This window comes from Dendrobates tinctorius, unplaced genomic scaffold, assembly GCF_039654945.1.
Source record: "Dendrobates tinctorius isolate UK_male_01 unplaced genomic scaffold, ASM3965494v1 ptg000089l, whole genome shotgun sequence".
In the NCBI taxonomy this organism is placed as follows: Eukaryota; Metazoa; Chordata; class Amphibia; order Anura; family Dendrobatidae; genus Dendrobates; species Dendrobates tinctorius.
In genome coordinates this window covers 19,839,903-19,853,226 of record NW_027361757.1, presented here as the reverse complement: position 1 = coordinate 19,853,226, position 13,324 = coordinate 19,839,903, and the positions used below count along the sequence as shown (strand labels likewise).

General features: G+C 42.4%; 1 long non-coding RNA gene across 1 annotated transcript; it reads left to right on the top strand.

Moving 5' to 3' along the window:
• Positions 1–12,361: 12,361 nt before the first annotated feature.
• Positions 12,362–13,016, top strand: LOC141098255 (uncharacterized). Its single transcript, XR_012234192.1, has 2 exons — positions 12,362–12,482; positions 12,969–13,016. It is a non-coding gene; the product is annotated as an uncharacterized lncRNA (long non-coding RNA).
• The last annotated feature ends 308 nt before the right edge of the window (positions 13,017–13,324 follow it).

The window sequence follows — 13,324 nt, the reverse complement described above, 5'->3', positions numbered from 1 at the left end:
CTGTTAGCTATTCTTATCTGCGCTACCAGAGTAGTCACGCAAGACAAGGAAAGCCAGCTAACGTTCACAAAAAGTAACACCCAAAGGTAACACCCATATGTTCACAATACCTAAGCTAAAAAGAGTTTCAAAGTCTAAGCAAAATAAATGGCTTATGCAATCATGTGTATATACCGTTTATACTCACACACATGTATATATATACATATATATATATATACACACACATAAAAGGACTCTACTACAATTATTATAACATTCCCTCATCTTGTAATAAAATCATTTATCTGTACACATTGGGGACAGATTTCTTTTTGTCAGATTTCACAGAAGATCTTCTTATAATCGAGAGGGAGAGTAATATGTTCAGTAAATTTATCATTAAGTCCCAAAATTTTCATTCTTTCGTTGGATTCCAAGGTCTCCATTCCTTGATGCATACTTTTTGTTATGGCAGAGTCAATCAGTCTTTGAACAAGTCCTCTAATGCATAGAATAGCACAGCATTCACAAACAATCAGCTCTCCGGCCACGATGGTAAGAGATGTCAACACAGAAATGAATAATCCGGACCATTTCCCAAACCATCCTTCAGCCCAGGAAGTGAATATGTCGTCATATCCAGAGTTCTCTGCTAATTCATTAGACAGGGCAGTCAGTCCATCAAGAGCTTTGAAGATACTTCCATCAAAATCTGTATTAAGGATAAAGGGTGCAACAAAAATCCTCCAAACATTTTATCTACACCTCCCTTTTCTGCTAAGAGCTTGTCTAATGCCATCCTATTCTACCAAGCCATGAGAGGAGTTGGTCCTAATTGCTCAGCTATCCCTTTAACTGCATCTTGGGTATAATTAACAAATCTCTGCTGGTTATAGTATAAGTAGTTTATCTAATCTATATTCATTTTTATAATCACCCACCAAATTATGGATTCCCACCTGGCTGCTACCTGGATCCTAGCCTTGTACTCGTTGAGCACTCCCCTGGGAACTCCAATGTCATCTCTGTAGATACTAGAATGGAAGGATCCTTGCGGAGTTTCACGCTTCTGTCTCTTCCACTACGTACCTTTGGCCATATCCCTGTTGACTACAGGTGGAACGGCATGATTGGCTGGACCACCGCACAATCCCCTCAGGAACCATGTGGTAGTCTGGCTCTTATGCTTTTATCACCGCATAACCACCATACATCCGCTCTCAGGGTAGTGTGGTCTGACCATATGTCTGAGTACTTGGCCCTGTGGGAGACAATGATCCATTCTCTACAAGAGTCGCCTTGGAGCTCTCCGAAGTCGTGCCCATGCCCTAGAAGACTAAAACAAGTATAGTTACCAGGATTAGCAATCACCTGTGGTGGATATCCGGTTTCTCAAGTGGAGGATATAAAAATGATAACATTTTACATTTTCCTTTCCTTTCTGAGCAGACATAAGTTTTACTATATAACTTAATTTTTTAAGCTTTCTGCAATGTATTTAAGCCATTCTAACCATTCATTCTTCTCCTCACAGCCTCTCTCTAGAGCTAGTTTATCTTCATAAGCTAGGTTAGACAATCCAACTATGAACCCTATGGACTCTGTTATGGTTCTCTCTGGCATACCTTCCTTGGGTCTATGTATGCTATTATTCTAAACTTCTATGTAGAAATGTCCTATTGGGTCTGTTCCTGACATATCAGCTCCTATAACCTTTGATCCCTCATCTTAGGGTTTTTTAAAAGTTCTCAGTAGCTGATTACAATTATTCTAATTTGTGTAAGGGGATCTCCTTTTTCCTAATGGAGAATCAGGCTTTAAAATCTATGTAGCCATAAGGCTTATACCTATAGTCTCGGGCTACAATTGTCCATGCTGCTTTACTCCAGTCACACACATCCATCCCCTCTGTTATTAGAGCTCATAACACAAACATACTTATCAGACTCTGCTAGTTTAACAGCTTGTTCCCTGTCTCTGCATCATTTATACAACAGACAGAAATCCACTAACATGGCAGCCTCCTGCCCAATTTCAAAAGTAAGATTTAAAGTCTTACCATTCTACCACCCTGGACTTTCCTCTCCTGCTGGGTCTATTACCCTCCAATCTCCCATCACAATGGTTACGAAGAATATACGTGACTAACCCTGATGTGCACATCCTAGATCTGACCGTCTTGTCCGGGTAGGGGGATGAATGGGAGACTTCACCAGTTTGAGACAAGCTTTCCCTTGTGGAAAACCTCCCTTTGTAGCTGGACTTTGACAAGCAAGTCAGATCCTACTCTGTCCCTACCTGTCTGACAAGTTTACAGTATGAGAGATGGACCCAGGAATCTTGACCGCAGTAGGAGAAGTCTACAGGACTTGGTAAGGACCTTCCCACTTAGGATGGTGCTGGTGTCTCTTCTTTATGACTTTCACAAGGACCCAGTCTGCAGGTTTTACGGTCTCCGGTTTTGTTAGTGGGTTTTCCTGGAACAAAACTACGAGTAGAAACTTCTTTGTGAGTTAATATCTTAGTCATATATTCTGCTAATGTACAATCAACTTCCTCATCTATCCTTCTAAAGAGTTTTAGCTGAGGTAACAGAAAAGATCTCCCGTATACTTCAAAGGCTGTCAGCACTACCGATGTCCGTGTGACATACATATTTAGTACAACCCATAGGAGACAGTGCAACCAATTTTTCCTGTTTCCTGCATGGTCTTTGTCAACCTATTTTTCAAGATCCGACTGTGTCCTTCAACCAGTCCGGCTGACTGAGGATGACAGGCACAGTGGTTTCCTAACTCAATTAACAATGTTTTAGGTAATAATAACATTACTTAGTTTACTATATATTTTATGGAACCCCAAATCTCGGTATGACTTCCTTTAGAAGGGCCTTCGGTACCATTAATGCACCAGGGTGGACAGCTTCAATCCACCTGCTGAAAGCATCCATAATAACAAGGCCGTACTTTTTCCCTCACACTTGTTTAATAAAATCCATACAAATGTGTTGGAATAAGTATTCAGGGTGAGGACATTGTCCTCTCTCTGGTCTCAGATTCCCTTAGGAATTATTTTTGCAAAAGTAATGCAGATTAAACAAAATTTTTTAATAGTTAGTAAAGCCATACGTCATAAATACGCAAGATATGATCGCTACAATCCCTCCTGTTGAGACATAGCTTATGCCATGGCTCAATACTGTGACATATCTCAGGAGGTTACTGGGCAGTTTATACATATAGGGCATCTTTAAAAATAACCCCTTTGGTTACCAATTTTTCTTTTTTTCTTTTAAATGCCAATAGCATGTCATCCACATATAAGAGCATCTGGCTCCCTTCTGGTGACTCACATTGAGCTAGGTTAGCCGATTTTACCTGTAAAACAATAGTAGGTGATTCACAGTACCCTTGTGGGATCCTGGTGAATGTATACCTGCTCCCCTTTTATGTGAATACAAACCAAACCAGGCTATCTGGATGTACCAGGATGCTGAAGGAGACATTACTGACATCACTGTAAAGACCTTATGTTCCGGCCTCCAGTCATTCAGCAGAGTATGGGGGTCTGGCACTGTGGGGGCTCTTGTTATCACAGCCTCGTTTACAGATGGGGGAGCCCTCCCTACTGGAAACAAGGTCGTGCTATAAGGTGAGCTGGACAGGGTACAATCACCCCTTTTATCAATCCCACATCTGCAGGTCATGAGGACCACAAAGATGCTGGGTATGTGGTCAATTCTTCCTCTAATTCTAGGAAAGGATCAGCATTTCTCACTCGTTCCCCTGCCTCCCTGCAGGTGGACACTGGGTTTAGAAATGGTGTTCCACTTTAGTACTTGTGAATATGCCTGCAGTCTGGCATTGTAAAATGAGCCATCACCCAAATCCTCCCATTGTTACTTTCCTTACACTCCAACAAAATCACCAAGGAATTTCCATGATCTACCTTTACATCTGGAGAGGGAAACGTGGCTCGGTGCCTCTAAAAAGCAAAAAACAGAGGGAGAAAAAGAGCAAACCTACACCACGTTACAAATCTGCGCCTCGTGGATGAGATCGATATTATTGCGTCTTTTTAGTAGATCTGAGAACAGACGAAGAATGTCAGCAGCGGATTTCGGGCTTCAGCTTCCTACAGCTGCTGGCCTTACAGCAGTTGTCAATAAACACAAGCCAGTGGAGGACAGCATGAAACCTCCTGGCACTGGAACAGCAGCACTGGTGCAACAGCCTGATCTTTTAAGAAAGACTCGTCAAATTGATATACCAGGACCAAAGCTAAGTCCTGATGGGTTGGAGCAGCATAAGAAATATTGCGATTTTCTTCAGAAGAAAAGGAGCGATTCGGGGAACTGTCTCGCAGTCTTTAGAGGAGTAACCCATATATATGGGGTGCTAGTCGGGGACCAAATTCCCAAAAAACCAATGCTTCTGCCATGGGAGTACCTAACAAACACTAGAACTTCTGATGATCAAATTTGGATCACTCACATCTTAGCCAAAGGTGACAAGTCTTCAATGTGTCTACTTGACTTTGGATGCTTAGCACCTGTATGGTATCGCGAAAACGGTCACACTGAACGAGTTATTGAAACCTTGGAGCGAGGGATATGGTGGATAGACATGCCAAGCAAGAAAGTATATTCGCACGAGAGCGGTGAGAGCAGAGACATACATTATGTTCTTGTTTCTGCTATAGGACAATTAATGGATTTTGACACTAAATTCTTGAAGGACCTAATACCCCATATTGTTGGGAATGGAGATAAGATATCCCAAGTGGCCACAGAGATTGCCACTCTTGTGGCATCAACTAAACCCCGATTTATTGGATTTGTTGACATTGAATATTGGAAACTAATCAAACCTAAACTGAAAAAGCCTTATGTTAGATACATAAATGCATTCAAGCCCCCCTCTGATACTAAAGATATACCCAACCAGCAAGAGTCTGGTACGGGAGCTGGCCCTTCAGAGGCAGCCTCTTCAACTATGGAGCCACCAGCTTTGGACTCTGAGACCAAGAAGGAACAAAGACCTCCTTCTGGAGAGAGTGATGCATCCTTCGAACATGTAGGAGAGCCAACAGAAACTTGGGGAGATGCCATGGATGCAAATAGTCCAATCATCTCTGAGGAGGCACAACAATACAAGCTGGAATACGAAAAGTATGTCACAAAAGTTGTAAATTTGAGTTCAGAACTAGAGGAGACAAATGAAAAGTTTAGGGACATGCTGAATAGGTGCCAGTTGCTGGAAAAAATGGTTAAACAATGGATGCGAACAACAAGTGAGCTCCAGGGAGTTGTTGAGATCCAAAAGGGGAAAATAGACGGCCTTTCAAGAAGAGTGGCTGATTTAGAGAAGCTTGCAATCCCGATACCCACTGCTCAGCCTCCCAAGAAGACACCTATTGGAGAGCAATTATGGAGCTTAACTGCCTTCTACATTAGGCAACTACCTGATACGGTGGCACCTCCTTACTACGAAAAAGCTAAGCTAATCCATGCCGAGGGTAACATCGAGAAAATCGAGAAATTACAAGGGGTATTAAAAAGACTAGTTGAAACCTAAATGGACATGACCAGTAAAACCTTCACTATTTATCCCTTGTCTGATCCCTAACAAGAGTATTCTTATGAATAGAAATCCCACTTTCTTAAACATTAACCCCGACGAGACCGACCCTTTCTTTGTAAGAGAAAAAAAAAAAAAAAGCAAAAAACAACAATTTAATTTGTTCTGACAGTTTACAACTGACGGCACAGTTCCCTATATAATTTCAGTATATGGTCTGCAAAGAACAATCTAGAGCATGGAAATTCTCATATTTTACATCAGGACCCCTGAAATACCTATAGTACATTGTGCAGTGTAGTCCTTCAGGTATGTGAATATCTACATTTGTATACCTTTATCTATTGCTTCCTTGATGAAGGACTCAGTAATAAAGGATGGTCCTGCAGTTATTAGATCTAGACTGTAATAATATCTAGATACTCCATACCCCTGGAGCACCATTGTCTCAGCCATGGATTTCACCTATAGTCCGGCAGCAGTAGGAATTATTCCCGGGCTCAGGGCTTGCATCATATCCCTCCCACAAAGATGATAATATAATTTGTGCAACTGCACTTTTACCTGTGCTGAGGGCCCGGTGTCTCCACAGGCGTAGACAATGGCTCTCTGTGTCTTACCACTTGCTCCTTTTACCACTATGCAGGCAGCAGACAGCCCAATAGTCGGTATCTCTTCTGGATGTACTAAGGTTCTAGTGGCTCCTGAATCAACAAGAAAAGTGACCTCATGGCTTCCCACAAGGACGGTTACTTCTGGAAATACAGTGTTTTATAAATGTTTTTCTACTTTAGCCAAATTAAATATTTGCTCTCATTACACCTTTCTTGTACCAAATTTTCACATTTTATGAAACTAAGTTTATCATGAAATACAACCCATCTGTCAAAAGACACATTCAGGGTCTCCTAGTGGCCCCTTCTTATCTCAAAACCACAACCACATTCCACAACAATCCTCATGTTAACAGCTTATCTCCCCACCTCAGGACTGTGTGCTCTGGGTGGTGCCTTCTCCTAGTTTTTTCAAGACTAAAAAGACATTGTCAGGGATCTACAATGTTTACTCTCTATTTGTTATACTATATAAGAGTTAGGCCTATAAGTACCCAATAAGGACACATTGCACATCTGATCTGAAGACTGTTCTCTCTGGGTACCCGATGAAAAAGGACTATATCCAGTTTCATTCAAAAGACACCTCCTTTGTACAATCTTAACAACTTTCCAGCCTTCAGATGTAATGGGCAATAAAAATTCTGCCTTACAATAAGGACAAGATCTTAAAATATATATCTATGGGATAAAGTCCCATAATGATGTTACATAAAATTCTTAAACACAAAAAGACAAACAAGATGAGGACTGTACAATATAAACCCTGGAGCACAATGGATTTCTACCCACTTATAAGAACTTTGACAAATATCAGTGAAATTCATATGTCAACAAGAAGATAAAAAACCAATAGCAACAATTCAATTACTGCTACTAATATCCAGGATCTAAATAATCCTCTCTGATTACACTATGTCCTAGATATTTACCAGCTTGTATCTCTATATCCTGCAATCTCTGTCCAATGAAGGCCTGTAAGGGCCTAGTATGACAACACAGTGTAACAAACATGAACGGTCCCCAAGGAATGGGGTCACGATGATAAATGTGGTCACTGATCTGAACGAGATAAATATGCTCACAGGGACTTCTGACTAGTGTAACAGTACAAACACACAACGTACAACAGCTTCCACAGTTAGGGACTGGACAGACACACGTACACAGAGACATATAAGACAAGAGATTATTAAAGTTCCCTCGTACTCCTATTCCTGAAGTGCTGAGATAAAGTCCAATGACATCACCTCTTTATATACAGAGACGTTCCCGTTCTTAATATCAGGTATTCAGAGCACCACAGGCGCAGACTCTCCTCAGTGAAACGAGGAGGGTTCAGTCACTCTGTGTTATTAAAAGAAAAACATATAACAAAACAACATAGAATATTCTCTATGGGGATCAGGTGACATGTACCTAGGTGATTTATACCACTATAATAACCTATGATTTGTCTCCAGTCCACATATGACTGGACTCCCTCATTTACATTCACTCAAGATAACATTCAAGGAGTCTCATGTGTAACATAAAACATATTTATGGCGTTTTAGTTCTATGTAGTTTTAAAAGACAGACAAAACAGCACACTTAACAGAAAACAACATTCAACAAAGTACAGAAGACAAAACAGAATACCGGCAAAAATTCATCTTATACCGGATTCCTTAACCCCTTAATAGCCCTTTTTTTTTTTTTTTTTTTTTTTAATAACAGCACCCCCTGACATATTGAAAACTTCTGTCAGGTAGTTTATTAACCCTTCAGGTGATTTTCAGGAATTATTGCAAAGTGGTATAGCAGGATACAGCAAGTTGTCAGCTATAGTGAACAGCCGACAGCTGCTGGATCGTCACCTGTGTGGGGATGATATTCTCTTAAATCTCAGGTCAGTAAAAAGACATATTGGCTGTCATTAAGGGGTTAATCTAACGAGAATCTCCCTCGATTCTCCCATCTAGATCAATTTAATGTGCACACGGAGTTTTTTATTCCACAGTAGCCTTCTCACACTGGCTTTGTACCCATTCAAAAAATAAAAAATAAAGATTATTGTTATTCAGAGAAATATCTTAATAGAACAAACAAACCCCAAATCTATGGAGCTTCGCAACTTACAGGAGTTATTATAACTCCAATTGCATGTAAACCTCCAACATACAGGAGCCTCTCACTAACCCCAATTGGAAAAGTCTACCAGTTCCCTATTCAATTCCTAAAATAACATTCATCCCATTCAAAAATAAAAATAAAAAAATAAAGATTACTATTATTCTTCGGACTATTTTACAAGGACAACAAAACCCCATTCCTATGGAGCTTAGCAATTTACAGGAGTTCTTATAACTCCAATTGCATGTAAACTTCCAATTTACAGGAGCCTCTCACAAACCCCAATTGGAAAAGTCTACAATCACAGTTCCCATTCAATTCCAAGAATAACATTCATACTGGATTAACAAGGTTACTGAATATAATGAAAATTATTAAATGTTCTTACCTGTATTCAGATACAGACGATTCCCAGAGATCCTTAAACTATACGAAATCCGTCACTTTCCCTCAGACCGGGATAACTGATTAATGCCCCTGGTGACGCCTAATGTCAAGGCGGAGGACTTACTTAAGGAGTCCCAGACTCCCCCGTGCACGGTTTACAGTACTCACCGGTGAGGGTAAGGTGTTGGATTCCCGGCCAATGCACCAAAATGTCAAGGGAGTTTCAGTCTTCCAATTAGAAATCGTCCAGACCTGAATAAGTAAGATGCTTCTTTATTGGACATGCCGGCATGGAGAGAGAATGACAGCCACACCAGGTGTGGGCCGTCCTCTGTCTAACTCCATACATATTCTTAAGAGTTTAAATAGCAAAGCCGAAAGGGTGTTGTAACATATTGCATTTGCAGAAATGGCACATACAATTTGCTTAGCTGTTAGCTATTCTTATCTGCGCTACCAGAGTAGTCACGCAAGACAAGGAAAGCCAGCTAACGTTCACAAAAAGTAACACCCAAAGGTAACACCCATATGTTCACAATACCTAAGCTAAAAAGAGTTTCAAAGTCTAAGCAAAATAAATGGCTTATGCAATCATGTGTATATACCGTATATACTCACACACATACACACATGTATATAGATATATACATATATATATTTCTATATATATATATATACACACATACATACATACACACACATTATATATATATATATATATATATATATATATATATATATATATACGCACACATAAAAGGACTCTATTACAATTATTATAACACACCCCATAGGCAGCCTGTATAGTATAATGCACCCCATAGGCAGCCTCTATAGTGTAATGCAGCCTTATCGGCAGACTCTATAGTATAATGCATTCCCCACAGACAGCCTTTGTAGCATAATTCAGCCTCATAGGCAGCCTCTATAGTGTAATGTACCCCCATAGGCAGCCACTATAGTGTAATGCAGCCCCATAGGCAACCTCCATAGAATAATGCATTCCCATAGACAGCCTCTATAGTATAATGCACCCCCATAGGCAGCCTCTATAGTGTAATGCACCCCCATAGGCAGCCTCTATAGTGTAACGCAGCCCCATAGGCAGCCTCTATAGCATAATGCACCACCATAGGCAGTCTCTATAGTACAATTCACCCCCATAGGCAGCCTCTATAGTATAATGCACTCCGTAAACCTCGTACACATGCAGCTCTGCTCTGTACACCTTTTACACATGTGGCCACGCTCTGTACACACACGGCTCCACTCCGTAAACCTTGTACACATGCGGCTTTGCTCCATACACCTCGCACACACGCTGCTCCGCTCTGCACAGACATGGAAATGCTCTGTACACCTCGCACACACACGGTCCACTCAGTACACACATGGCTCCACTCCGTAAACCACGCACACATAGTGCTCTGCTCCGTACACCTTGTACACATGCGGCTCCGCTCCATACACACGCAACTCCACTCTGTACACAGGGCTCAGCTCCATTCACTACATACACACAGGGCTGTTTTGTACGCCCCATACACACACAGCTCCACTCCGTACACCTCGCACATGCGCGGCTCCGCTCCGTACACCTCGCACACGCACGGCTCCACTCCGAATAACTTGTACACATGGGTCTGCTCCGTACACCTCGCACACGCACGGTTCCACTCCATACACCTCGCACACGTGCGGCTCCGTTCCATACACCTCACACACGTGCGGCTCCACTACGTACACCTCACACACATGGCTCTGCTCCATACACCTCGCACACGTGCGGCTCTGCTACATCCACCCTGTAAACCCCTCCTGACCCCACACATAAACTTCCCTCATTCAGCATGATGATAACCAGCACAGCAGAGTCTTGCATACACTGAGGCCCCTGATCATGTGACTCCTGACTCCTCCCCTCCTGTAACCTCATCACAGGTCCTGTGGCAGAGAATAGTACATAACGGCAGAGCAGGGACGGAGATGATCGATAGACCGAGGGCTGATGTGCACAGGACCTATGATAAGGTCCCAGGAGGGGATTAGTCAGGGGTCACATGATCAGGGGGCCCTGACTCCTTCCCTCCCGTGACCTCAATTATAAGCCTTTGCACGCTACCCGCAGCACCAGCGTGCAGGCTAAATTGTAGGTGCTGCGGGTAGCAGAGTGCATAATGCCGCCCCTGTGCACAGCAGCTGTCTGCCGCCTGAGCCACAGGCTCAAATGGCCTCATTATAGGTGCGGCCCTGGCTGCTGTGGTAGGGCCTCTCCTGACACCCTCTGTGCCGTTGTAGCAGGGCCTTTCCTGACACCATCTGTGCTGTTGTGACAAGGCCTCTCTTGACACCCTTTGTACTGTTGTGGCAGAGGCTTTCCTGACACCCCCTGTGCTGCTGTGGCAGGGCCTTTCCTGACACCCCCTGTGCTGCCGTAGCAGGGCCTTTCCTGACACCATCTGTGCTGTTGTGACAAGGCCTCTCTTGACACCCTTTGTACTGTTGTGGCAGGGACTCTCTTGACACCCTCTGTGCTGCCGTGGCAGGGCCTTTCCTGACACCCTCTGTGCTGCTGTTGCAGGGATTCTCGACACCCTCTATACTGCTGTGGCCGGGCCTCTCCTGACACCCTCTGTGCTGCTGTGGCAGGGTCTCTGGAGGGGGCTGTGCACAGGATTAATTGATGTAGATGAGAGAGCTCACACAGAGTCCGGCTCACAGAGGGTTCCCTGCGCTCTCAGCAGGGGTATTCCTGGCTTCAATGCTGAATGTGGCTCAGAGGATTCACATGAGCTCATTACAGGGACCCGAGCATGCTCGCCTATCACTAATAAAAGTAGGTCATAAAAGAAGAACTTGCAGAAAGAGGGCACACATAACAAATATGACGACTAGTAAAATAGTGTATAGAAAAATAAAGGAGACTCACTGCTTAGTACAAATACACAAATATAGTATATAGAATGTAACCATCAGAAATATATATAAGCAAATCTGTATAAATATACGTATATAATATTGGTGATGTAATCAGAATATACGGGGTACGGTGACTAAACAATGGTGAAGTATACAAGGTTGGGGTAAAAGGTAAATATATTCCCATATATAGCACAATGAAATATTCAGCATACACTCAAGATGGATGATGAAAAAATGAGTTTAGTAAATTCTTGGGGGTCATCACAGGAAGAAGGAGTATAACAATAAAGCACTAGCCAATAGGAGAGGGACGCGACATGTAGTGACACAGGCCTGAACTGGTTAAGTTTGGAAGCTTGCTCCGATCCGAGTCACAAGCCCGACCGTGTCACAAACTAGGTTGTTACACCGAAGGGCACATATGATACAGGATGAGGAGAGCCGGCCGGGCACCAGATCTGCATGTGTGCTGCTGGGCCGATCAGCAAGAGTAGCCGAGCATTCATAGAGGGCGTGTAATGCTCAAAAAAGGCCACAAGATGGTGGAAGAGAGCACCGTAGTAACTGTATACAGTGGAGAGACCACATTGTGCCATATTATGACATAAGGATATTGATATTACCACAAATAAGACACATATTAATGATAATATCTATAGTGATACATTTCTAGTCTTATGTTATGGTCTGAATTTTACCTTTATGTTGGTGGCTTTGGAATATGACATATTCTTACATGATTAGATCTATTTCTAATCTGTGTCCAGGAGCAGTGATCTACAGATCCTTAGCTTCACATAAAGCGATGGACAGCGATCCAGAGGACGATACCAAGAATTACATGGACATGATGTCGGACCTGCAGAACATCTACAAGGACTATGTCAGTGCCAGGCTCTTTCCTCTATTACATAGCTGTGTACTGTATGTTTGGTTTCGTCCTGGAAAACAGATGATTTTCTTCTCAGTTTTCATCTGTATGGCATATAAAAACTTGCATGACCAAATACAATTTCCTATAAAATTGTCGTGCTCCCTTACCTATGGCCCTGCTGGTATCTCCAAACTAGAACTCCTAGTGTGCAATAACATAGGGAATTCATAAAATGACTGAAATTAATGGGGTTGTTCAGCGCTGGTGTAATTTTTGGCAGAATGTGAACAGTATGTAACGTTCTGACCTGATCACTTGTATGTAAATCACTGACTTTTGGTCACATGACAATTACTGGACCCGGCACACGTAGCTGAATCCTGACAGTGTGTTAGGGTACAATGATTTATGAAAATCCCACCGAGGCAACACAGCCCCTTTATAGTATTAAAAACATAGATATAAGCCAACTAACTCTTATCTGTTGTATTGCAGCCAATTTACATGAAGTTGGGTGATGGAGTCACGATCCCAGAGGATGACGTAAGTGATGGGAGTGATGATCCAGCGTGTATCTTCATACTGAACTGACAGGGCATGATTTACATTAGCATCATGTAGAGGAAAAAAACGGAAATGTTCTTGTGTTGGTTCTAGTAGTTGTATACAGATCCCCATCTCTGCGCAGCATTTCTACCTACACACAGTTATATGTCAGTATCACCTCTATCTCTCGGCTGATGCTTCTTAGCCTCTCGGATTATTACACATAGCCATTGGCTCCAGGTCAAAGGTTCTGATTCATCATTGACTTTGTGCCTGTTTGTTGTCTAGTTTTGTGTGTTTAACAC